Source organism: Poecile atricapillus, chromosome 1 (genome assembly GCF_030490865.1).
Source record: "Poecile atricapillus isolate bPoeAtr1 chromosome 1, bPoeAtr1.hap1, whole genome shotgun sequence".
Taxonomy (NCBI): Eukaryota; Metazoa; Chordata; class Aves; order Passeriformes; family Paridae; genus Poecile; species Poecile atricapillus.
The window spans coordinates 19085833-19111276 of NC_081249.1; the positions used below are offsets into that span (position 1 = coordinate 19085833).

The window sequence follows — 25444 nt, forward strand, 5'->3', positions numbered from 1 at the left end:
TTTGTCTAGGGTGCAGAAGAATAAAGTCCATCTTACTATATGCAGGATTTTAAATTTAGTAAGCGTGTAGTGTACTTTTCTAGTTTAAAAAGTTGAGATTTTATATCTTAAGAGGAAAAAAAGTTGTCTAAAAGTAGCTTGATGAGTGAAAATCATCTTGTCTAATTACGGACTTCTAAAAGTTGGAAATCTGAGTCTACTCTCCCTTTATAGTTAATGGAATAATCTTCAGAACACCATTTTCTGACCTGTCTTAGATGCCTTTCTTAGGATGAGATGAATGGCTCTCTGGAGACCTCTGTTTCTGTCTATTGAAAAGAACTGAGGATAACAACATTTTCAAAACACTAATGCTGTGAAATAGAATTTCAAAAAACTTTTTATCAGACCATGTGGAAGACAACCAGAGTGATTCCTGGTATTTGCAGGGATCAAGGGCAGGAGCTGTGGAAAGCAGTGCTCTGCTTCACTTAAGTTTTGTATTTATTTATGGGTTTATTATAGGTATGACTGAAAAGAATGCAGATAGCAATTTGTTCCACATCAGTTTCAAAATAGCTTAGAAAAAAACAATTTGTATTCCAATCCAAATCTTTGTTCCCTTTTTTATCTTATCCCATTATTTCTGGACTTCTAGCTGTCTGAATCTGTGAATTCAGTGGTGATACCCAGATGATGAAGTGCAAATAGATCATGGTGATATATTTTAGTATTTTTTTTTACCCTTGACCATTTCAGAATCACTTTGCTGACTGCTTGACCTCAATTTTTTGTAACTTCTAAAATCATAGAATCTCAGAATACCATGAGCTGGAAGTGACCCAAAAGGATCATTGAAGTCTAACTCCTGGTCCTGCACAGGGCAACCCCAAGAATCACACCACATGCTTAAAATAGTTGTATAGCTTTGAAGAGATGCTCTTTTAAATATTTTTCTCCAACAGTGTAGCCATAAATGTCTCTTCTTTTCTCTCTAACAGACTGACCTTGAGCTCTGAATTGGCACTATATATATATATATATATATATATATATACACATACATTCAGACACCAGTGACAGCTTTGTTTATTATGCAAAATCCAGGAGGGGAACAAAACTGGGGCTATATTGCACTGGGAAATGCCAAACCCCAGTTTTTCAACTGGATCCACAGTGTAAGTTGTAATGCAGTTGGTGAGACCATAACTATCTTACAGTTACTGAAAGAATGCTTTAGGTAATTTAGAGACCTCAGGGCATTTACCATTCACATCTTTCACTTCCCATGCTGTAGCTACAGAGCTACAATATTCAGTTATCTAGTTTGGCAGTCAGGAGATAAAAAATACTTCATTTCTGTGACAGTGGATACTGAGTAGTTATTTATGTCGATGCAAACTGTGCATGATGTTCTACCATCATGGCTTGTGTCAGGAGTAGTGTGGCCAGCAGGACAGTGATCATCCCGCTGCTCTCAGCACTGGTGAGGCCACACCTTGGAGCCAGTATTCAGTTTTGGGCCCCTCACTACAAGACTCTGATGTGCTGGAGCATGTCCAAAGTAGGGCAAAGGAGCTGATGACAGGTCTGGAGCACAAGTCCCATCAGGTGAGGCTGAGGAAGCTTAGCCTGGAGAAAAGGAGCCTCAGGAGCGACCTCCACAACTACCTGAAAAGAGGTTGTAGCAAGGCAGGGGTCAGTCTCTTCTCCCAGATTACAAGTGACAGGATGAGAGGGAATGGTCTCAAGCTGCAGTAGGGGATGTTCAGGTTGGGTATTGGGAGAATTTTCTCCACAGAAATGGTAGTCAGGCATTGGAATAGACTGCCCAGGGAAGAGGTTGGGTCACACCCCTGGAGGTATTAGAAAGATGTGTAGATGTGGCACTTAGGGACATGATTTAGTGGTGGACATGGCAGTGCTGGATTAAGGGTTGGACTTGATGTTTGTCATTTGACTTGATCTTTTCCAACTAAGATGATTTTGTTTGACTTTCAGTCCAATCTGCAGGGGACAGGAACGTTAGCATGCTCAGAGCATGGTAAACTCCAAATACTCTATAAGATCTCTGGAAAGCACTGAGGTCTTAAATGTAACAGGTTGTCAGTCAGAACCACTTCAGAGGAAGTGGTTGAGTGGAAAGTTTTACACGTAAATGTTTAGAATACTCCCCGAAGCTCCCATGTGACAATGCTTCTCAAGTAATGAGGTTACCCATTTTCCTCATGGTAACTTTAACCACATGCTCTCATTGATGGAATTCTCAGGCAAGCTGAAAGCTGAAGAGCACAGTCACAGTGGGCATGCAGAGAATGAAAGCCATGCAGAGCTCCCATCCACCAGCCTTGTTCATAAAGCAAGATCACCACACTCACAGGAGGCCACAGAGGGAGCATCAGCTGCCAGATGAGAGAGTAAACCTGAGTGGCACCTGTCCAGGATAAAGGAGTTACTGCACTATATTTTCCAACCGCTTGAAGCGGTTTTTAATGACCACATGTAGCCAGAACTTCAGTTTTACAGTGTTTCCAAAAGCTGACAGGATATTCATAGCTTTGTTCTGAGTTTTTACAAGCTATCATGGTCTTGGCTGGGAGGCAGAGAGTGGCACATCTTTAATTGCTGCTGAGCTCTGCAGCACCTGGGAGCTGCTGGAAGATTGCCACCTCCCTGCCAGTAAGACCTGGCTCAGCTACTTTTGTGAGCTCTGACAAGAACTCAAACTGGTGCGATGTTGCTGCAAATTTTGATAATGTAGATAGTGTAACACCTTTATCAAAAGCATAAGGAAAATTTATGTTTTGGATTGATTCTTTCTTTTTGGTCTTTATTGAGAAAGCTGCTCAGTGGATGAAACTGACAAAAATGTGCAAAGAACACATACCACAGCATGCATGGATGTCTGATCGTGTGCATAGATGTCTGATCACATGAATTTCATTTTGAAAAGCTGACAGAATGCTTGGACAAGTCATTCTTTGTTGCTTTAAGTATGTGAAAGTGTCCCTGTGCTGTCTTCCTGTATTTTTTTCTAAGGCCACTTGCTCTTCACCTGCCATTCCTGTTTTATATATATATATATATGTATATATATATATATATATACTTTTTATTATTTTTCTTACAAAGAAAACTACTAATATCAGTCTGTAAACATATCAAACAAATACAAATTCTTATTGGTTGAAGAGAGAAGTTCCTCCATTGCATGTTTGCTAACATAGGTTGTATTAATGGTGAGAAGTTAAAATCACTTTACCTCTAAATGGCTGTTCTAATTGCTATTTGGATTAACTGCTGTCATTGACTTAAGGTCTGAAACCTAAGCCATAAGTGATAGCTTGAGAAAATAAGCTGAACAATCCCTTCAGCATTTTTGTGTAGGTTAGTAAGAACTTAAGTTCTGAATGGCATTCTTCTGGTTTTGCATAACATTCACATGCTTCTCTAGATAACATTTATTTTTCAGTTATGTCTGAACCAATTGGGCTAGGACAGTACATGTGCATTAAATAAGCCCCCAATAGACATAATACAGCAAGAGTAATACGTTTTTATACTTTCAAATCAAATACTGTGAGTTTTTGGGGGAAGAGGTTTTATTGCATGTTAAATGCTGGACTTGGTACCGGCACGTCTTCTTCCATCTTGGTCACTGACTTACCTAAGAAATCTGGTGTTTGTTGTGTATGTGGCCACAGTGGCAATCTATAAATAAACTCTGAAATGACATAACCCTTCATAACTGAAGCCACTCCCAGCCCCAATCAGCTGGGGAAGCTGTGCAAACCCAAAGTACCACCTGCATCAATGGTGGCTGCAGCTGGGCTCAGAAAGGCTCTGGTGAAAGACATCTCTCAGCCAGGTTCCAGCTGCCCAGGGAACAATCTTCACTTTCAGTGAGTGACTATCTGGGATTGACACTATCTGTCCTCCTCCCTCTGGAAACTAGTGCTAGACTTTGCAATTCTCAAGATTTTTTGATTAAGTCTGTTTGTGTGCTTCTTGAGCAAGCATAGGGGTTTTTTTGGTTTTTTCCCCTAAGTGAATAATTTCAAATCCATCTAAAGTGCAAGGATGTGGAGAGAAAGAAAAAAAGGAAGGAAAATCCTACTTTAGCTATGGGGGATGACTTATCTCACTTTACAGGCAAGAAATCCAATAGAATCACTTGCCTGAGGATCAACAGTGGCTTTGTGGCAATACCATATCTCCTGAATGCCCAAGTTGCGAAATTATCTTTCACCAAGGCCAGCTGTCATTTAACATAGAGAGCTACCTTATTTTTAAAGATACATAAGTAATTCATGCTAATATGAAATGGTATTAACTTCAATGGAGAAAAATACTTCTTTCCAAATGGTTGAAAGCATGTTTGCAATATGCAAAACCATCTTTGTATCTGGAAAGACTGTTTTCTTGTTATGAACTTCTTTGTACAAATTAAAATCATCCTGTACTGTGACAATGTTTTCTGTATCTTATCTCTATTATAGCAAGTTAATAAAAATACATATTCTACCAACTGTTTCTGAGTACAAACTAAAATTCTGTTGAGACTTACTTATCCAATACAGTAGGGGTCAAATCTTTAGAGGGGGTGAGCAGCTGGGACTCCTATGGCTCAACTGATTAGCACCATCTTACTTTGGAGGACTGAATTTTACACAGTAAATGATCTAATCACCTACCCGGGTTTAGAACTATCACAAGTTAATAACAACACTGCAGCCATAGCTGCAAAGTATTATACAATAAAACAAAATAAATGGAAATACTATCTCCTGAGTGCCAATAATTTAGATTTACTGAGCAATCCATATGCATTCCAGCTCCTAACAGATTGCCAAAATACTGTTTGGAGACTTCTATTTCAAATCTAGTGTATTTTATTGTCATTTCAGAGGTTACAAAATTGAGGAATAAATTAAAAAGCTAAAATGGGGAAAACAAACATTTACAGATTGGATTTAGGCGTTCAGAAGTGTGAAGCAAAGCTCCCTCTTTTGAAAGGACTTCATTAATGTTTAATTAGCTGAGTTGCAAACCAGAGCTGAATCCCCAGCGTCCCCTTACCCAGGCACAGCACGAATTACTCTCTTACACGAGGAGGGAGGCTGGCTTTGGTGGGGTTATTTAGAAGCATCTCAGGGGTGGCAATTTTCAGCAGCTTGTCTCAGGGCACTTCACAATGTCATAATTGTCACCACTGAAGTCAGGGGTTGCATAGAGTTATCAAGCAAAACAAAGCAGGGATCAGTGTGGTGACAAAATACAGGTCTCTGTTTTGTGAATTTCTGGAGGTGAGGCCTGGCATTTTGAACATCAGTTCATTTTTCGCATTGGCTGCTTTGTGCCAGAAATGAGAGCTCACTGTCATGGAGACCGTGCTCATAGAGTACTATACCAATATTACATTTTTCTAGATGTAGGAAATTACTGTAATATCTCAGGTGCTCAGGGATAAGTAATTTTTCACCAATTCACTGAAGCATAGTGATTTCAACAAACGCTTCACAAACAATAATTCAAAAAACATCAAGAAATAATTTTCATATAATTTTAGAAATATTGTCCAAACTTACCTGAATGCTGTAATACAGAAAGTCTATTGGTTAAAGGTACGGTTCATAATTAACTCTAATCTTTTCCATGACACAAGTCAAATACAGAGATTTCACACTGGGCAGGACAGAGTGTCTCTGAGCTTCACCAAAAGAAGGCCGGAATTCATTAACAAACATTAACCTTCTTGCATCTTTCCAGCTAGAGGCACTATGTTAATGGGAATCACTGCTGAAATCATTGGAGTTGTGCTACTTTCGCTTTGCAAGGTATCTGCTTTGGTGCCCTTGGACTGGTCCCTTTTTCTTGTGTATTGCAGTGTCTGTTATGCTATGCATGAAATAGGCTTAACCAGAAGTCAAAACAAAATATGACCATGGAAATCAGTTTGGCCACTGAGCTGAACTTGCTCCATGTGTGCTGTACCTGGCTGCACAGCCAAAGTGTTCCCAAGCCTCAGTCATGGGGAGCAAAGCCATGTCTCCAAGGCTCCAGCAGGTCAGAGCAGCACCCATGCTTGATTTCAGCTCTCTGCTCACTGGGGGCCACCAAGTCAAACATGGCCTTCAGCACTTTACTGACTAGCCATGGGTTTTAAGAAAATTATTAGATGATAACACACTTTGTAAATCTGAGGTTCTGCTTTGAATTCACATGTGCCTAAATAAATCAGAATGTTTCTCCCTGGCCAGAAGTATATAAGTATTTACTGTAATAAATGCAACTATTCACAAGATGGCTTGGAAAATAAAGTTCTTTTAAGAACATTGTGAATATGATACATTCTAGTAAATTGACTTCTGTTTATGACAGCATTTGAACTTACAATGACTTACCAAATAAACCTCAAATAATCTGAAAATTAAAATTTTGTTAATAGCCTTCTCCCAAAGAAAGGCTACACTCTTCATCAAACAGTGTATTTTTGTCAGAGAAAGTCAATTTTGGAAACCTTTCAATCCCCTAGGTTAAAATACTCATATTGTAGCAGACCTTAAGCAAACAATCACTGATATATTCAGGGCTTTTTCTGAAATTAACTCTGAATATAATATCCAGCGGGCAGTACAAAGTGATAGCAGCTCCAGTAAAGGTAAGGGAGGTAAAGGAAAACATTAGAAGACAATGTAAATATGATGGAGCTTTCAGAAGCAAATCTTGCTTTCTCTTTGGTTACAGTAACTGTCAGAATAAGTCTGAGAAAGAAAAATGTCTTCATTCTAGTATGGTACATTACATTAATATCAAAGCACACAGTTTCAGATCCAACAGGAAAGGTTAAAAAAATATATGATTAAAGAGAATCATCAAAGGAAGGAAGTCATAAAGGTCAGATATTTCCAGTTACTGACTGATTGGCTTGGTCAATGACAGTGATCATTAACTGCCAAGAAGTGCCCTTCCTGTCAGCCTCTCTTACATAAACAGTGAAATACACAACATGGATCAGAAGCTATTAGATGATCACACGTGGAAGCTGGTTTCTCCAAAATGCCATGGCATTTACCATGCTAAATGGGATACTGGTGTTCTTGCTCTTTCTTTCTCTCTTATTACCCCTCTTTTTTCCTCCATACAGTCACACACATACATTGACTGCACAAAAACTCTGAGTGTTGCCGCCCATATTGCTTGGTTTTATTAAGTTCAGAGGTAGTTTACCCCAGTTGCTCCCCGGTCATAAAGAATGGCTTGTCCCCAGGTGCCCATCATGGTAAACCCTTCCCATTTTTCCAGATTGTTCCCCATCCATCACCCTAATCCTGCCCCTAAGCCCTGTCAATCTATGTGAACCCCCACCTTTTGTTCCAGTTCTTTCCCTGCCTATCATCCCTTCCTCGACGCCCTATTGATTGTACAGTTGCTTTCCCCCCCCCCCAGGTCCCTACCATTGGTCCTGCATATTGTAATCCCCACCCTTAACCCCTCCGTTGCTGTTGTCCCATTGGTCACCATACGAGCCGCCCACGGTCCTTAAAACCTGGCGCATGGGGGTGCCCAGGGTCTCGGCTCAGACCTCTCCCCTGTGATCCCAGCCCCGCACCTGTTGGAATAAACTTGTTCCTGGGAAATCGGAGGAGTTTGAGCACTCTTTCTCCCTTCGCCGCATCCTGTGTCGCCCTGTGAGCCACAACGCCAGAGCGCAGAGGAGCTCTGGAGGTTCCAGGTTGAGCCTCGCAGTGCTTGCCTGGTTCCCCACTCCTGCCGCTGACATCGGCCACAGCTAGCCGAGGCAAAAGAGGCCGATTCGGGCAGCGACAAGAACATGCCACCAAATGGCTGGTGGCTGTCACTCTGCCAGATGGAAAAAAACCCTGAGATTGATCAAGTGATTAATCTTGTGTTAATATATAACTGAGGAAACATGAAGATTTTATAAGCAAGGACAAAAAGGTATAATTGGATATGGTAACTTTTGTGTTCAACAGAAGAACTTCTGGGAATAGGAAAAACAAGTAATTATAAAAACAGAAAAGGATTAAGGTGATTTTTTTTTCCTTCTGGATACAAGCATCTGGATGGCAGAGAGCCTAGAATTGGATTACCTTTGAATTTTCTAAATTGTTTTCGTGAGAGGAACTGTTTTGACCCATATGAATTAGAGAGAAAGCTTCTTAGAGTTGAGGAATACTAATTTATAAGAAACCTTTCCTCCTATAGAGATGTTCAGGAATACACCAACTGCTCAATACTGCTTACTTTTTTTTAAATTCTCTTTCTGACTAGGTTAATGTGTTGCACAGAAAAAAAATTCATAACCTCCAGCAAGGAATGAAATTGCAAGTCCTGGAAAAAAATGCCTTTCCTTCCTTACTTTTTAAGGTATCCTTTCAAATCAACTGTAGCTATTTAGAAATAAGTAAATAGCAAATTTCAGAATTAAAAAAGTGGGAGATATTTCTCCCTGCTTTTGCTTATGATTTTATAGAAAAGGATACAGTTTTCCTAGTGCCACAAGTATTTTTTCAAATCTTTGTTGTATTTGACTGTTGAAATTTATTTTCTGTGTGGCTAAAATATTTGGTTATAAAAACCAGTTAAACTGAGAAGTAGTCACAACAAACCACAGCAATTTTTTCCTCTTGTAGGAGACTGAAGGATTGACAGCTGGAGAGATATTTTCCTGCGTCAGCATGGGCAAGGACGTTGAGCAATTTCTCTGGAGAGGACTGATGCTACTTACTTGTTCCCCACAAGCAACCTCCCCTGCTACCTGGTACAGCTGGCCAAGGTTGGAACTAGGCAAGCATTCATATGTCTTTTCCATTTGTTTAAAGCTCATTAGCATCCATTGAGCTGTGCTGTTCCAGCTTCAATATATCAACGTTAACAAAACATTGCTGTACTCTTGAGGTAAAAGAAAACTAAGTCTCATTTGAAAGACAAACATGTAATGAAATGCAGCCTGTTACCCCCACTTCAGATCCCAGGGACTGATGGCAGGATCTTAGGTAAAACCCCAGGCAAGCTGTGAAACTCTGACGTCTTTGCTAACCTGTGTATGTGGAACCACAGGTGTTTAGAAGCAGCTGTACCTCCTGCAAAAGGCTGTTGCTGTAGCATCATAAAAGAACAGTTGAAGCTTTTAATCTGGAAGCTCCTACCCTGGGAAGCTGAGCTTGTGAGGCACAGCTGTTGTACAGCCCCCTCCAGCAGTGCTGAAAAATGTGGCTGAGAGTGGGGTAGGAGCAGACAAACCCACACAGGCTGGGACACCTTTGCTGGGGCAACCCCAGACCAGGAGCTCAGATCCTCCTTAACCCCATCCTCCCCAGGTGGTGGTCCCTCAGCAGGGACCGCTGCAGGAGGGGTTTGAAGCAGGAAGGCTCTGGGGCACCAGCAGGGCCTTGGGCCTCTCCTGGGAAGGAAGGACTGTCTGGAAAAGCCTTATGTTCATACCCAATGCTGCTGTGGGCTGTCACTCACAGAGCACAGAATTTGTCAGTAGAGCCACCGTGGGACCAAGCAGAAGTATTTGGAAGAAAAAGATTCCTGAATAGCCTGGGCTACAATTGGAGCCAGAAACCATGCAGGGATAACTTGCCTTCACATTACAGCGCTCTAACCCCGAAGCCCTGGGATACAAAAATGTTATTTAAATGAAGGAGCAGTATACAGCATGCACTGATTTTGGAGAGAAGGTATTTATTCAGCATTTCAGCATGCTGGGAATGTTGGTTCAGCAGGGAGAGACTTGTGCTGTGCTTCTGAAATGCTCCCCAGACTTTACATGGGGGATCATCTCAAGAGTAATTAGCTCCTGTGCCTGTTCATCTGGAAAGGCAAGGGGGCCATACGGACACTGCAGGTGTAGGTAGAGGGCAGCTGCTGTGTTAGAGAAAGCGTAAGCAGACTGACTGATGGGGAAGACATGACCAGTCTTTGTGCTGAGGCACAGTGCTTCCTGTTATAAGAGTTCTGTGGGTTTGGTCTAGGCTTGTTTTGTTTGGATTGTTTTTTCACAGATAAAGCATATATAGGAAATGTTTAAATATTTAAATGATTTTTTTTCTCCATACTTGCTCTCTGTGAACAGCAATTAAATTTCCTGGCAGGAATACAAGTAATAAATATTAATTTCATTTTGCATGGTATTTATAGAAAAATAATTTTAATGTTTGTATTCACAGAATTAAAGGTCCTTTTAATAGTCAGTCATATCCCCTCAGAAAGAAGAAACTCCAGCTCGTGACTCTTATAATTTGATTCTTGGAAAGTGTTTGCAAAGCATAGGCAGCAAGTGAACAGCAGATAAAAAATTAGTGCTGAGATTCTACTAATGACTATATTAAATATTATGATTTTTCTTCATAAACAGAAGCAAAAAATAATCAAGAACATTTGTTATTAAAGGATTTATAGCAATTTTTTGCTTTTGATAGAAAGCTCATTCTAAGATATGTGTATGTATGCATTAGTTAACAGCATGTACCTATGGGGTAACTCATAGGATACAACCTGAATGTTTGTCATGCAAATAACTATTTCAGTGTGACATGAACAGGGTATATGTGACATGAAGCATACCAATAGCAAGAAATATTGCACATGATTTACTGCAATGGGAAAAAGGGCTGTAACATGAACCAATAATTTCTTCACTTAATCCAGGAATAAAGATAAAAGGAGAAGAGAAAAATACAGTTAACTCTTCCCCAGGGTGTTTGAATGAGGAAAGTGCTGAACTGTGAATCAGAATAGAATAGACAGAAACATTAGCTCCTTTCAAAAGGATGTTTGCCTTACAGAGATCAGATATTGTAATGGCACAGATCTGGCTCCTTGCCTATGCTTTGCAGCATGCAAATGAGTATTTTCCTTTCTCAGCAGCTCTGCAGTAAAACCCATCGTGAAATCACAGAAATATACTGAAGAATTCTCTGAAATGACCACCAATTCTGCTGTCAAACACCAGAAACTGATGCTTGATTAGTAAAGCTGCAGGTAAGGGCCCTCTGTTCCAGACTCACTCTCAGTAGAAACACACACAAATACCTCTGAAAACAGTGCTCAAAGAGGCACATTATCAAAGGTGACTCATGATGCAGGCAGGTGCCAGACAACCATTTAAAAAAAAAATTGTACCTGCTATTAAATTGAGGTGTGCAAGAACATGTTTTCATGGTGGATTGCAGAGGAGAGTTACCCCAAGTTCTGAGAGAGCTCTAGTTTGTCATGATGAAGACCAGGATGTCTCAGCCCACATTAAGCTCTGCTCTGCCACATGCAGACCCATGCAAGCCTGAGCTATTTTGACACTGAGACTTTATTGCAAACTGAAACTGAACAACCTGGGGATGCTCTTCTGCAACTCCACCAGCTAAGCACATTTAAATTGTCAGGACTGACGAAAGCTGTGTTTCAGTTTGGTCTCCCAATTTGAAAGTCCAACAAATAGCTGGCCAGTCTCAGGACAGAATAAAAAATGTCATTTCAGTTTATTAACTTTGTGGAAACTGAAGTTGCCACTACAAACTGTGCCACTGGCAAGTTTGGGTATTAAGGTGGAAGGAAGGAAGGACATCAAAGAGGAGGGAGACAAATGTGTTATTGCCAATTTAACCATGCATCTGATTCCCTAATACAATCTTCCATGCTTGTGCTGTAATTGCCTGCAGCTCTCTTGATTTCATCAACATCAGTATTTTGCTTATGTTTAAGGTCTGGGACCTCTGAGAGGCACATTAACTTATTTTTCATAAGCTACTTCTAGCATATTTCCTCTCCACCATCTTGTTAACATCATCACAGAGCCATTCAGAGTGGGAGGGACTTCTGGAAGTCTCTCTTCCAACCTTCTGCTCAAAGCAGGACCAACACTGAACTCATTGCCAGGTGACCTTCTGCCAAGGCTGTCAGTCCCTGGCCTTTTTCAAAAGAGTACCATTTGTCACAATGATTTACTTTGAGCCATGGGTCACCATCTCAAAGACCACCACTGTTTTCCTGTCCAACAAGAGCTCAGTGTCCCATGTCTGAGGGCACCCATCCTTCCACAAAACTTGAAAATGGTCTAGTGTGAGATGATAGCCATAATCACTTACACTACTCTTAGCTAAGCTGGAACAGCTGACTGAAGCAAAGGATTTCATTATCCCAATATCCCATCCTTTAAAATGAATGTAAGCTTTACAGTACATTCAAACATAGCATAACTCAGATTAACAGTGAGCTGCTGGCCATTCCCATCTGTACCTTCCCAGTAAAGTATCACTTACATACTTGATCAAAGAACAATTTTACCCATTTGCCTTTTTGGGCACTTTAGCACAGTATGCAAATATTTGAAGGACAGAAATGGTTTCAATGTTTATTCAACATGAACATGTAGGGAAAGAGAAAATAGCAGGCATGAGATATTTAGGGCAGCCACTGTGAATTCACTGTAGGTCTGGGAAGACTGTCAATACTGAGGGCTTGTGGCAAAATGCTGTGAAAGTACAGGAACAAAATCAATTGTAGCCAGATTTTTTCCCTCCCAGTACACATGACAAAATTATTTACAAGTGGCTTATTTAAATCTAGCCAGAAGTCAGCTATTTCAGTGGCCTATTGAGCAGAAAAGATCCCCTGTGAGTTAAGGAAGGTCACAGATCCAGTTATATCACCCAGATGATCTCTTTGACAGAGTATTTGTAACATTTGCTCTACTTTGCCTTTGTTTCAAAGTGGATGGCTTGTGACAGTGGGTTTTAGTGACAGTTTTTGTTGGCATTGGCTAGAACTTTCTCTATCCTGACACAACCTTTCACATAATGATGATGAGCATAGCTTGAAAAAAAAAAACAAAACAAGGGGGAACAACACATCTTTTCTAGAAGCAAGAAAAAAGTCACTAAGACCACCCTTTCAGAAACCCTCATCTAACCTAAAGCTAAAACCTACTTGAAACACCACCCACACTGCAGTCATAGATTTCCTGCTCGGCACCTCTCCATAATCTCAATGCAAACTGCTGCAAAGGCCAACAAGCTAATAGCTGATCTGGCTCAGTGCCAGTCTGATTTTGACTGTCCCCTTTAGAAGTCTAGGGCATCTCTGCATTGGCAAATAGCACAGTGTAATTGGAGTGGATCTCCAGGGTGACATGGTGGGTACAGAGCAGCTGAGGGCCAACCTGGACACATTTTAGGGATATTACTTTGAGCTATCTCTCGTTTGGGCCCTACACAGGATGCTGAGTGCTGAGTGATGTGTAGCAAATACCTTTCTGGACCCCATCTACTTGGTTCAGCAGAAGGACATGCAGTTTGTGTGCTCCAGCACCGCTCCATTCACACTGAGAATGCAAGTACAGTAAACAGAACAGAATATTTGCTTCCTGAATACATTTCTGATCTGAACTAAACTTCTAAGAAAAACACATCTTGGAATCACTTAGTAGGGGTCTTTGTCTAGGGAAATTCTTTGTGTAGGAAGAGATTCTGACTGTGGAGTTAATAAGCATTATTAGCTGCTCACATTGTATGTACACAGATGAATACAAAACTGTTAAGTCTGATGAACTACTATGATAGCTAGTAAATTATTTTTCCCTCTTTAATGAAAAAGGTATGACTTTAATGTTACAAAGACAAAGAGATTCAAATCAGGAAATACCTGTCTTTTTTTGTAGTTTGAAAGTTTAACAATGAGCAGTACAAATCACTGGTTTTGGAATCCTTTACATTATTAACCTACTCTGTCAAGTTTTGATATGAATTGGCTCCAAAAGTGCATTTATTTGTCCCAGGCCACGACTGCCAGACGTTGTCATCTTCCAGGCATGTCCATGGTGGGACACCTGTTGTTATGATGCTTTGTGAGTCAGGAGTGGTGCTCTGGGGACGGCACTGTGCAGCTGCATAGGGGAGATGTTTGTTGCTGCCAAATCACAGAAGCTGTATTCAGTGACACTGAATCCACAAACACTGTATTCCAGCAAGCAGATTCCTCAGGTTAAACTCCCTCAAGTTCATTTCATAGTGAGCTTGATGGGCATTCAGAGAAGAGTGTGTCAGAAACAGAACCAGAAGAGCACCCCAATAAAGGCATAACCCTCCCTGCTCAGCTCTTATAAGATGATGATATATTGCTTTCTTTGAGGTTTTCTGTTGGTTTGGTTTGGATTTTTCTTGCTTCTCTTCATTCTGAATGCAATGAAGCACAGTTGTTTATAGAGATAAATGGCTTTCACAGAGATGAAAACTCAGATATATATATATGAAGGAGCATATGCCAGATCAAATTTTGTGGGTACACCACAAGCAGATAGGGAGCTGTATTACTGACTTTGGGGGATTGCTCAGTTCTCTGGAAAAAAACCAGCCTACATCAGACTGAATTCTGCAGCAGATAATACAGCGGCTTGATGACTATACAAGAATCCTTATTTAATTCACTCTGTATCGCTGGCACTCCTTGTCCAAATAATCAAAGAACTGAGACTGTAATGACTGTGTCTGAATATTTCCTTTCTTTTTAAGCTTTCAAATTCCTTATGCTTGTTCAGGACTTGCCAGCTTTCTTCATGTTATAAGGGGAATGTGCATAATCGAGAGTTCTGCCTCTTTCTCATGGCTCTATGGTAGAGCTTGCACAAGCTCTGCCCACTCATTCCAAGCATCTTTTGTTCTGATGTAATATGTTCAAAGAATTCCGCTTGGGAAAAAAAAAACAACATTAATGATCAGTTCTAAGCCTGCTGAGCATAACTCCAGCACATATGAACTTTAAAAACAACACCCATTGTACAGTCTTTGGGGTTAGGGTACCCTTGCTGAAAAGTCTGAATTTCCAAACACACTTCCTGAAGCTCCCCTGAAATGTGAAGGAGCATATGGAAAGATGAACCTATCTATCAATTTATTCAGCAAATCCTGCAGGGGTTGGGTTGCTGTGCCCCATTAAACTGGCAGTGGTTGCCTTGCTTTACATAGCAAGTCCAGCAGTCCTCAAAGGCAAAGTATCCAGAGGCTCTGGAAGACCAGGAGCAACAGCGTAACCCCAAGCAGGTCCTGTGTACATGGAGCTCTGCTGCTCCCAAGACTGTGTCAGTTTGTATTCCATCTGCATTTCCCATTCCAGGTTTGCTGTTTGTTTTCTTGTCTTTGGAGGAGGGAAGGTTGGAAAAGGGAAATATTTGTAAATGTGGTTCTTTATTTGCTATATTTTTTGTCTCTCTGTTCTTTCCTTTTGAAGCCTGCTCAGTTCCTGCATTCAGCTGCTGCATCCAGAACAAGGGAGCAAGCTGGCCCCAAAGCAGTGGCCCATCTGCCTTGGGATTCATGGAGGGGAGGAAGGACAGAGTTTTTTTGATAAAGAAACTACTCAGAATTCTGGAATTTATTTTAATATACTCCAGCTTTTTCATTGGTAAAGACAAGATCCCTATTCAAAAAATTTCTAGCATGGATTTTAAACTTTAAAAAAGAGTAACAAAAAGCAAACAATGCAGAAGGAATAGATGAACAAATCTGACAATCATATGGTTAATGAAAATTTACAGATGTCTTTGGACTTATTTTATTTTGTCACATTTGTGGAAAATTAAATAGAGGCAAAACAAGTTAAATAATTCACAAAAAACCTACATCACTGAAAGATCCAGAGAAAGTTGTTTCAGCTGCAGTCCAGTTCAATAGGAAGAGACAATTCTATTCAAGTAGAAAGGGACCAGATGAGTCCAAAGCTTTACGATTCTTGAAGATTTGGATTATGCAAAACTTAACTCTCCTGGCATAGTTATTCATTAAGTACTAGTTTTACATCCAAAAAGATGATAAAATACCAAAGATTCAAAATGAGAAAACAAATAATAACAACAACAACATAAGAAAACCAAAATCAAAACCAACCAAACAAAAAAACCTCCAACCTGGGTTGGAGCTGAAGAATTGCCTTTGGTGGAACTGGGAGCAGAATCCAGGCATACCAGCTCCCAGCCCTCCTAAGTATTGGACAACCTCTTTTAGCAAATAAATGCAGAGAGGCACTCTTTAAACAAACCTCATATCCTATGCTATGACCCAAGATACATACAATACAGTGAAATCTTGAATAATTTATCTACAGTATGAGTTCATTATTCAAAGACAAGCATACCATGCAGTTTAATGGGAATTTGCTTCATTGCTTTCAGGATCTTTCAAATCCATTTGTGACACAAATACATGCTTACTAAAACATTCTTAAAACTTCTGAGAGAGTCAGCATTCTTTTAGAAAGAAAATGCCTGATTCCTTTCTTCACTTTCTGAAGTTCACTGCAGCTCCATGGCATTTTCAATAAATTATCTAGAATGTCTGTGTTACCGCTTGTTGAAATGCTACTTAGATTAGTTTAATTCAAAGGTCAAACTATTTTCAGTGTTTAACTAAGTCATTTCAAAGCATGCCTTACCATTAAGGGCACAGAGGTGTGTATTCAAAGCCATATTGCCCTTGCAAAGTATGCATATATTTAAATATTTATATTCCCATTAGCTTAAAATGGGAAGAACAGATGTATTAGCTTACTCACTGAATCACGGTGAAGATTCCCAACGGATTATCATAAACGTCCATTGTGTTTGAAGCCGATGGAAGCAGGTGGCAGAGCCCTGGGACACGGCGGTCTGGGTCAGGGAGTCTGTGTCTCTGTTTCTGCACCCTTCACACCTCACCTGCAGAGCCCTCCTGTGTGTGCCAGCCCCTCTGCTCTGTCAGATTGGCTATGGAGCCACAAACACTGCTGCTGGCTGAGAGATACCAGAGGCAACGGGGGGGCACGGGGAGGGGGTGTTCTATGGCAGTGATGCTCCCACATCCATGTCGATGCTGCTGACACGGGAGGATCAATGGGAAAATTGCAGTCCCGTGGTCTGGGCTGTAATGATTTAGTGACAATTTTTAAAACAGTTGAGTAGCTTCACCTTGAAACAAGCCTAGAGATTAAACTCAACAAATACAGAATAGTATGTTCATGCAGACTGGATCATGTGTGATACCAGCCTAATGTTAACGATGTGTCAGTGTCTGCTGGTATAAGGAGGGATAGGAACAGTTGTGCTTTTTTTCTTTGCCTTGGCTGGGATTCTTAGAATAGAATATAACTTTGGGGGTTGTAATGAAATAAAACTTTCTTCTGCTTATGCAAAAAAAGAGAAGTGACAGCAAGGGAAAGACTCTTTGTCAGTTAAATATTGCAGGACAAACAGTACAGACCAGTCCACTAAAACCAATGAGTGTATGAGAGTCTTCTTCTGCCCAGCTGAAGACCTCTGATTTTCAAAGGAGGATGCTTCTAATTTTTTAAATATCTTCAAAAGGATCTTACACCTCCAGAACTTAGGCATCTTACAAACACCTGTAAGAAACACAATTTCTTCATGTAAAGAAGCAATATTTCCTTACCAATCTACACTGCAATTTAAACACAGTGGTGCTGAGACAGTTGCTGAAGGAATCACCTATTCCCCCAGTGATCCTGCATGAAGAAATCCTTCAGCTGAAAAAGTCTGGTGACAGCTGGGCACTTCCAAGGGAGCACTCCTTCCTCTCTTCAGATACCCAGTGCCCTCATTCCAGGAGTGTAGGACACAGCTTCTTTCAGGGAAGGAGAAAGCATAGATTGTACAGTGAGGCTGGGGTGACAGGCATGTGGGAAGCTGTGGGAAGGTCCTCCAGCCCTTACCCCCAGACTACAGTGAGTAACAGGAACTGCTGTGTCCAAGTAGATGAAGAGAAGCAAAACAAGAGGGAAAAGTGATGGCTCCAGTCATTAAGCTGATACCAGATGGGTGAGTCTTCACCATCAGAGGCAGCCACCATGGAAATGGATGTCTGAAAGCAGTTAGTTAAATGGTATCCCCATTTCTAACAAGCCAGACCCCCCTGCTCTCCCCACAGCTCTCACCTTGGCTGACAAAATTACAAAGAAATGCAATCTCTCCTAGTGAGGTGAAAAACTCCAGAACAGAAGTACAGGCAGCTGGATCACAAACACTGCTGGCATTGCTGCCAGCAATGATTACAGAATCACTATAAGGTTGGAGGGGACCACAGTTTACAAAGATCATTTCAGCTAAAGGCTAGTGACCAAGGCTAAGGACCTTTCATTGCAGGCCCCAAGCAGAGCAAGACAAGAGGAAAACAGAAGCGCTCCTGTGCGGTGGCTGCAATGGATTGAGACACACTTGGGAAATCCACACCAAAGCTCCAGAGCCTCCCTGCAAAAGCAAAGCTGACAACTTGGTGGGTTTTTACTGTACTGTGCCACTCAAATTTTCACACAGTGGAGGAACAAAATGAAGACCATTATGTATCTTTCCATTAAAAAAATGCCAATGGAAAGTCCAGAGTCTTAATTTTCAGAACAGAGGCTGAGCACATTCCATCACCAACCTTGTTGAAATGCTGGTGTCCACAGGGTCTATTATATGACAGATGGACACTCTTGGTCTATTAACAAATTTGTGGCTGGGCCCTTCTTTTGGGGTCACAAGGTACGGAAAACATCTCCACTTGTGCAAAGAGCAGACAAGATTTTTTCCTAAGGTAAGCTTTGATTCCAGCTAAGCAGGCCTGTAACAAGTGTAATTGCTGTTTCCTCAAGGGTGGTTTGAATACATGAACAAGGAGTTAAAAATCTCCAGGGTACTGAAAAACTCTAAGTGCAGTGTGGTATAAATATGGGGTTAGGCAACATTTCTGAATTCAGATCCTAGCTCTGAAACTAATTTTATTTCTGGCAGTGGGCAAATCGTTAACAGACAACTTGTAGAAACATTTGTTGAGACAGAGCTACTGATATTCAGTATTTAGCCTGAGACATGTGGGGCTGTATTTTCAAAGTGAGTGTCATCATGAAGGGTTAGCCACAGATGATAATCTTCTTTAAAATCATCTAGATACAGGATACCACTAATTTGACTTCATTAATCAGAAGCCACTTTTTAAAAACACAAATTTTCATCTCAAGCCTTGCAAGTGTTTTTGGAGATGTCCCACTAAGTCAACAGGCTCCACAGCTACTCAGACTGTATTAGTTTCCACATCTCCAAAAGAGGAGCAAAGATGTACATATCTAAGAGATTATTCAGGCAATATTTGTGGGATAGTTTGAGGGATGATGTAGGAAGTTTACCCCATATGACTTCCTCACGTGCAGTTGAGTAGATAATCTGATCACTTACTTTCACTCTTGTGTTTTCTCCCAGTTGCACGTGATTTATCTGGATCTTTAATTCCTCATTTTTCAGATTCTCTAACATTTTGCAGAGAAATCTTGCTATCTCCCCCACACTACAAAAGACATGGCAGAAGTTATTCATGTACCCTTAGACACTGAGGTCAAACTCACTACTCAGAAGAAATTAATGAGATCATTTTAGTGATGACACGATACAAAATGAGATAGGTCCCAGAAGCCAACCTTCAGCACCAGAAGTTTTCCCCTTTCTGGACTTCTTTGTTCTGAAATTCCAGCAAGGGGGGCACTGAAAGAATCAGAGAGGGGAAAAGTAACATATTTTATTTGCTTTTCTTAGACCATCCCTTGTGAACAAAGCAGTGATGAAATAAACTAGCCTTTAACATGATCCTTTCCTCCCACTACACTCTTAATAACATCTTGAGAATCATGTACTGAACATTTGGGGCCAGATGCTCATCTGGCATGATTTGATGCACGCACATTGAAACCAGTAGAGCAATGATAATATATATACACTAGAAGCTACAACAACTGGGCCTTAATAAAAGGTTTCATAAGTTATGTAACTGGTAATTCCGGTACAGGATTTATTTTTAATACGATTGACTTTGTTGAGATGAACATGACTATAACCTTAGAAAAGATGTCATGCTACTAAAAAAAAAAGGGACAAAAATCAACTAAACCCACAATAACAGTGCTCCTAGAACTCACAACAAAACTAATTCTTCCCTCACTGTTATGTTCAACATTGTTCCCTTCAAAGTGGAAGAATGGGACCTATCTTACAAAGTGCAGACTTTTAATCCCCTCACCCAAGACTCCAAAATCACTAAAGAATGAGGCACCTGTAGTGCATCTCATATTTAGAGATGTGTTTGAGTCCCATCATAAGAGACAGGATAGCCACTAAACTGAGGCAAGGTGAAGCCTCGTCCAGATTCCCATGGCTGCTCTAGGTTGCAGTGGGGCCAGCACCTATTTTTACTCAACATCAGTTTCAGTCCACTGGCTGCAACATGGTTTCTAAGGTTAAGGTGTCAATAATATTTTGTAAAGCCAAAGGCAGGCTTTACTAAATAAATGAATACACAGAACAGTGCTGATAAGTTGCCAATTTGACTGTGCTGCTAGACAGGAGATTAACTACTGCTTCACAGGAATTATTAAAAATTAAAATTTTGCAAATCGTGTCAGTGCCTCAGGTCTGATGGCATTTCAACACAGAGAAGTCTCTAAGTAATCAGTAGGTCAAGTATGGTGGCAATACCATAGGGCAGCTATTAAATAGCATGTTAGTCAAATTCAGTTTGGAAAAATTCAAAATATTATGAACCCTATTTAAGGGCAGGAAAGGGGTGACTTTTTTATCTACAAAACAGCTAATCTAGACATGTTCTAGCTTCATTTGGTCTTGGCAAGAATCGTCATAAACAGGACTTGCATCGTCTGACACCAGAGGCCTATGGTGCAGTTGGCTGTCTCTGCTGGTCACCCACTGCTTGCTGCCACAGCGGCTTCTAGGATGTGATTCATCTGACCTAATTCAGCTGGCTGCTTTACAGTTGAGATGAATAATGCCTAGAAGTGTCTGTTTCTTTCCATTTGCTGTCTGTCTGTCCGAGTTGTTTGGTGTGCGGTACCGCAGACTGGTGCTACTTCGTGTAGAACAAAGAAGAATAGGAGCTAGTGGAGGAGCCCCGAACTTAAGACTTCAAGTAAAGGTCTGTGTCCCAGAGCCTCCCTTGAGGCTCTATATTACAGAGACATGAAAGCAAGATATAAACTGGACTTTGGTGTTACACTGGTCTACCAAGCTGCCAGTATCCAAACCTGCTCCCCTCATGTGATATTCCATAAAATTATATTTGCTGGTGTGACTGAATCTGGCCTTCCAGAGGTTTGGAAAAAAGTTTTTTGAAGAAAACCTTTTACATGTTGGAAAGTATAGTCTTGCCAGCAATCATGTGAAAAACATGCTCTGGCAATGTTCAGGCTCTTTTCTTAAAAGCTCCACACTCCTCCATCCCCCCAAAGCCCAACACATTAAGATCCACACACTGTCTTTGGGCACAATTCAGGTAGACCATGATGTTGAATGTATTCAGCAAGAGTGCTTTTCCCATTGTTTACCACTATTGCATCCCCCTGTCAGAACTTTTCATACAGTGTTTTTCACTTGCAAAATGGCCTCCTCCTCTCCCTCCAAGCTCATCTCCAGTGCTGGCCATTAGTGAAAGGAACCAAGGTGTGGAAAAGACAGGGATGAGTAACTGGGGGCAGACTGATGGTGCTGGAGCTTTGAGCTCCAGCTTTGAGTCCCAGGCTTACTGAAAAGAGTGGGCAGAGATGGAGGAGAGAAGTGGTAGTGCTAATCTTGTATCTATGATTTGTTTGGAATTGCAATGTGTTTGTTTAACATTCAGCTTATGTTTGACTTTTATGTATTGATGTTTGCAATAAATCAAGTAATTTTTCTGCACTCATGTTATATCAACAAAGCTATATAAAGCATTTGACATCCTTAGGAAAATTCTTCATATGCTATTATTTATCATCTTAAAACCAGTGAACAGATTGGTAAAACAAGCAAGCTGATTTTCAGGTGTGTTACAGAGATGCAAAAAGCTCTATTGCTGTACATGTTCCTTAGTTAATGGGAAATATAAAATCAGGAGAAAAATTTAAATCACATTTTTCCAACCTTGCGCCTGCCAGATAAGATCCTATGATGTAATCCCATGTGCAGAAGTAGATACAACTCATTGTGAATATGCATGGTGGAATCAATCCAGGATATGTAAGAGAAAAAGAGAAGTCTCAGGCTGCTGGAAGTATTTAACAATATTTTTCTGTTTTAGAAACTTGGATCTACAGAAGTCCCAGGTAATAATTAACTTAGACACATTCCTTAGTGCCTTGAGCAAACAGAAACTGACACCCTATCGTAAGCAAGCTGGGATTGTGACCCAAGAAGTCACGTCCCATCAGAAGATTTATATCCACCCCAACATATTTTGGCACAAAGTTGCCTCAGAAACTGGGAGAAACAAATTATACTCAAGGTTAAGCAGCTCACAGATGGTTTTCAATGACTGACAAGTCAGGTCTGTTCAAAATAAAGCTAGGACTGGTCACAATCTGTCTTTTCAGTGGTTTCTGGCTCTTTCCAGTGACTGAACTGGATCAGTCGTACCCAGATCCATGTCACATAGGCTCACACCTTGCTGATAGCTGTGCATGGAGCCTGAGAATGGCCACATTACATCAGCAGTGACAAACAACATTCCTCTTTTGAAAATGGCTAATAAACAACCCAGATAAACTATAACCACTTCATACAAAATGCAATCAGGCTAAAGGTGGCACACATAGAAATTATACTTTGGAGTTTCAACAAGCCATAATTAAAGATCACCGGATCCATGCTTATCTATTTATTTATTATTGTACCTAATTTCTGTCAAGGATTTCTGATGAGCCATGCATCATTCTTGTTTAAATGTTGCTAAATTGACTCCTGTGGAAGTTATATAGCATTAAAAATTATTTTCAGAACTTATGCATGTTTAGAGTGATGTAACTCAGCACTACCCTCCTATCTTCCAGGAAAAGGCATATTTCTATTTAATAAACAAGATGGAGCTCATAGCAATTAAGTTATTCACACAAATGGTATCCTTGCAGCAGGATGGCAGATTCCACAAGCAATATTAAGCAACAAAAGGAAAACCATACTTGAGAAAGAGGAAAGGCTGTAATGAGTAAAACAATTGCATTAATTAAATTACGTGTAAGGGTTTTTTGAAAAGTTCCTTGGGCAAATTCACTTGCAACCAAAAAATTGAGTAAAGGGAAAGAGAAATTTCACTTCCAAGTCAGTCTCCACTCCAAGGAAGGCAAATTTCAGTAACAGATTTGTTAATGGAGATATTTACTGTGTTGGAGGGCTGTGTAGGATATCTTGGCAGCCAGTTTGACAGGTCAATCTACAAACCAGAATATAATTCAAAGTCAGATTTAAGTCATAATTAGCAAAACATATCTTAGACAAGTATTTAACTTATCTATGTATGCCTTTTAATGGAGTAGCCAATTTCTCAAGTCCTTAATTTTAACTTTTAGATTATATGTTTTCTAGTGTAAAGGCAGTGTTGGAATTGCCACCCAGTTTTTGTGAGGAAGGTGGTCCTGAGTAGGAGTGATGGGCTCACTGACCATTCCCAGAGCCATCAAGGTGACTGAGAAAGAAACAAGCACTCCTTCATCAAGGCACTGAATGTGGTGCAGAGGACACATAATGGCTGGTTTTAACTGGTCAGTTCTTCTTCTTCTTCTTCCACATGGCCTTTTGGTCACTGCCTCAGTCACAAATGGTGCTCCAAATGTGAGGATGCTTCATGATAACAAAACATGGTGGAGAATTATAAATGCATTTCTCACTTTATCTCTTTCATCTCTTTTGCATCCCACAGCAACCAAGAGACAGTGTCAGCAGTTTCTGTCATGCATCTGTATGTGGCAGCACCTTCTGTGGAGGAAGAAGGGGACCTTTCTCAGCTCATTTGTCCTCCCTAATGCTCTAACCCTTCAGCAGAGAATTTTCATATTAGCTCAGTTGGATTGTCTACTATTTCTGGTAACCACACAAGCATGCACACAGTTGCTTTGCTATCTCCCACCAGCATTAAAAGCCCACTGCTGCACACCTCCTTCTCCCACTCATTCCTGCATTTGCCTGGGAAGCTATTCAGGCAAAGCAGCAGCTGAAACATAATATTTTTTAATTACTAGCAACTGTGCATGCCAGTTGAGATATATGACTATAAACCGACGTGAACACTGACCTCAATGCTCTTTAGCCTAAGCAGAGCTCACTTGCAGACCTCATCTATATAAATACTGATTTTACCTTCCCCCAAGCATGACAGCATTTTAGCTCTTTTTAACTGGAGATTCATGACTTTACAAGGACTTATCTGAATCACTGCCAATCACTCTGCTAAACCCCAAAGTATATCCCTCTGTTTTCTGCTGATATAGATGATTTTTCAAAAGCAGTTAGCATTTTGAGGAACACTGATGTGGGATGCAAGAAAGAAGGCTCCTTTAAAAAGCTTTTGCAGTGGTTTCATCCAAAAATCATTCCCCCTGAAATGGCTGGCTGTGACCACCTTGGATGTGACAAGTTTGGAATTACAGACTTTGCCAATTATGTAAACTTTGTCTATTACTGGGAGAAAATATAATTAATTGTTGTAGGGAGAAACTAATCTGAGAATATAGGTCTCCAGTCAAAATTGTATCCATGCTTGATCTCAGCATGTTCTTTTACTCCCTATATATTCAGTTTGTGTGCAACCTAGTTTTCTCCACTGAAGGTTGTGAATAACAGATGTAACCTCATTGTCCTTACTGACTTCACTGAGCTATAATTGAACACTGCTTTTGGTATGCTCTCAACAGTGTTGCTCGTATACTGCAAGTCATGTAAGTACTAATATTGAATTTATTCCATCAAAAACTAGCCCCTAGGGGCAAAAACAAACCAGAAATAATTAAATTCATCTAGTAAACCACAGGCTCATTTGAATAACATTGCCTTCTCTTAATGCTGTGTGTACATACAGCAAGTATAGATCATTACAGCCTGGCATCAGCTCAAACGCCTGTGAAGCCAAGATTCTGTTTCAGCTTCACAAGCAACGAGTGCTTTGAACAGGAGAGAGAAGAAATCTGAGTTTCTGTATGTTTTTCCCCAAGCAGAAATGCTATGTACACTATTTTCAGGTTTTTCCACACAACACTTTGCTTCTGTTTGCACTCCTCACAGATTGCACTAGTACATTTTTATTACTTCCAATATGTCAGAGTGAAATGACAGTAGCCTTGTGTCAAAGCAGTTATACATCTGATTGAAATCCATTCACATTTCACCTGCAACTCATTATTTTCTCATTTCTATGTTGTTCTCAGGATGAACCAGTTCACAGTTCACACTTTCCCTTGGAACACACATATCTATTACATGCCTCAGAGGCTCAAGGGCTGACCAACAATCTATGGGACTCCACTTAATATTTCTATTCAGTATGGCACAGCTTCTTGTATGGATCTGGCCCATAGAGTAAGGTAGGCAGAAACCTGCAATCAAATTACATTTTTCAAAGGCCTAGTAGAAGTTTGGGTCTGTATATAAAGCTCAGTGATGAATGCCTCCTCT

The 25444-nt window shown here is 40.5% G+C and overlaps 1 long non-coding RNA gene across 2 annotated transcripts; it reads left to right on the forward strand.

The window, feature by feature from the left end:
• The first annotated feature begins 7976 nt into the window (after positions 1-7976).
• On the forward strand, positions 7977-16291 carry LOC131591047 (uncharacterized). Of its 2 annotated transcripts, none has more exons than XR_009280241.1 (4): positions 7977-8031; positions 8637-8779; positions 10876-10992; positions 15229-16291. It is a non-coding gene; the product is annotated as an uncharacterized LOC131591047 (long non-coding RNA). The 2 variants fall into 2 exon arrangements; XR_009280240.1 differs by having other exon boundaries at positions 10879-10992.
• The last annotated feature ends 9153 nt before the right edge of the window (positions 16292-25444 follow it).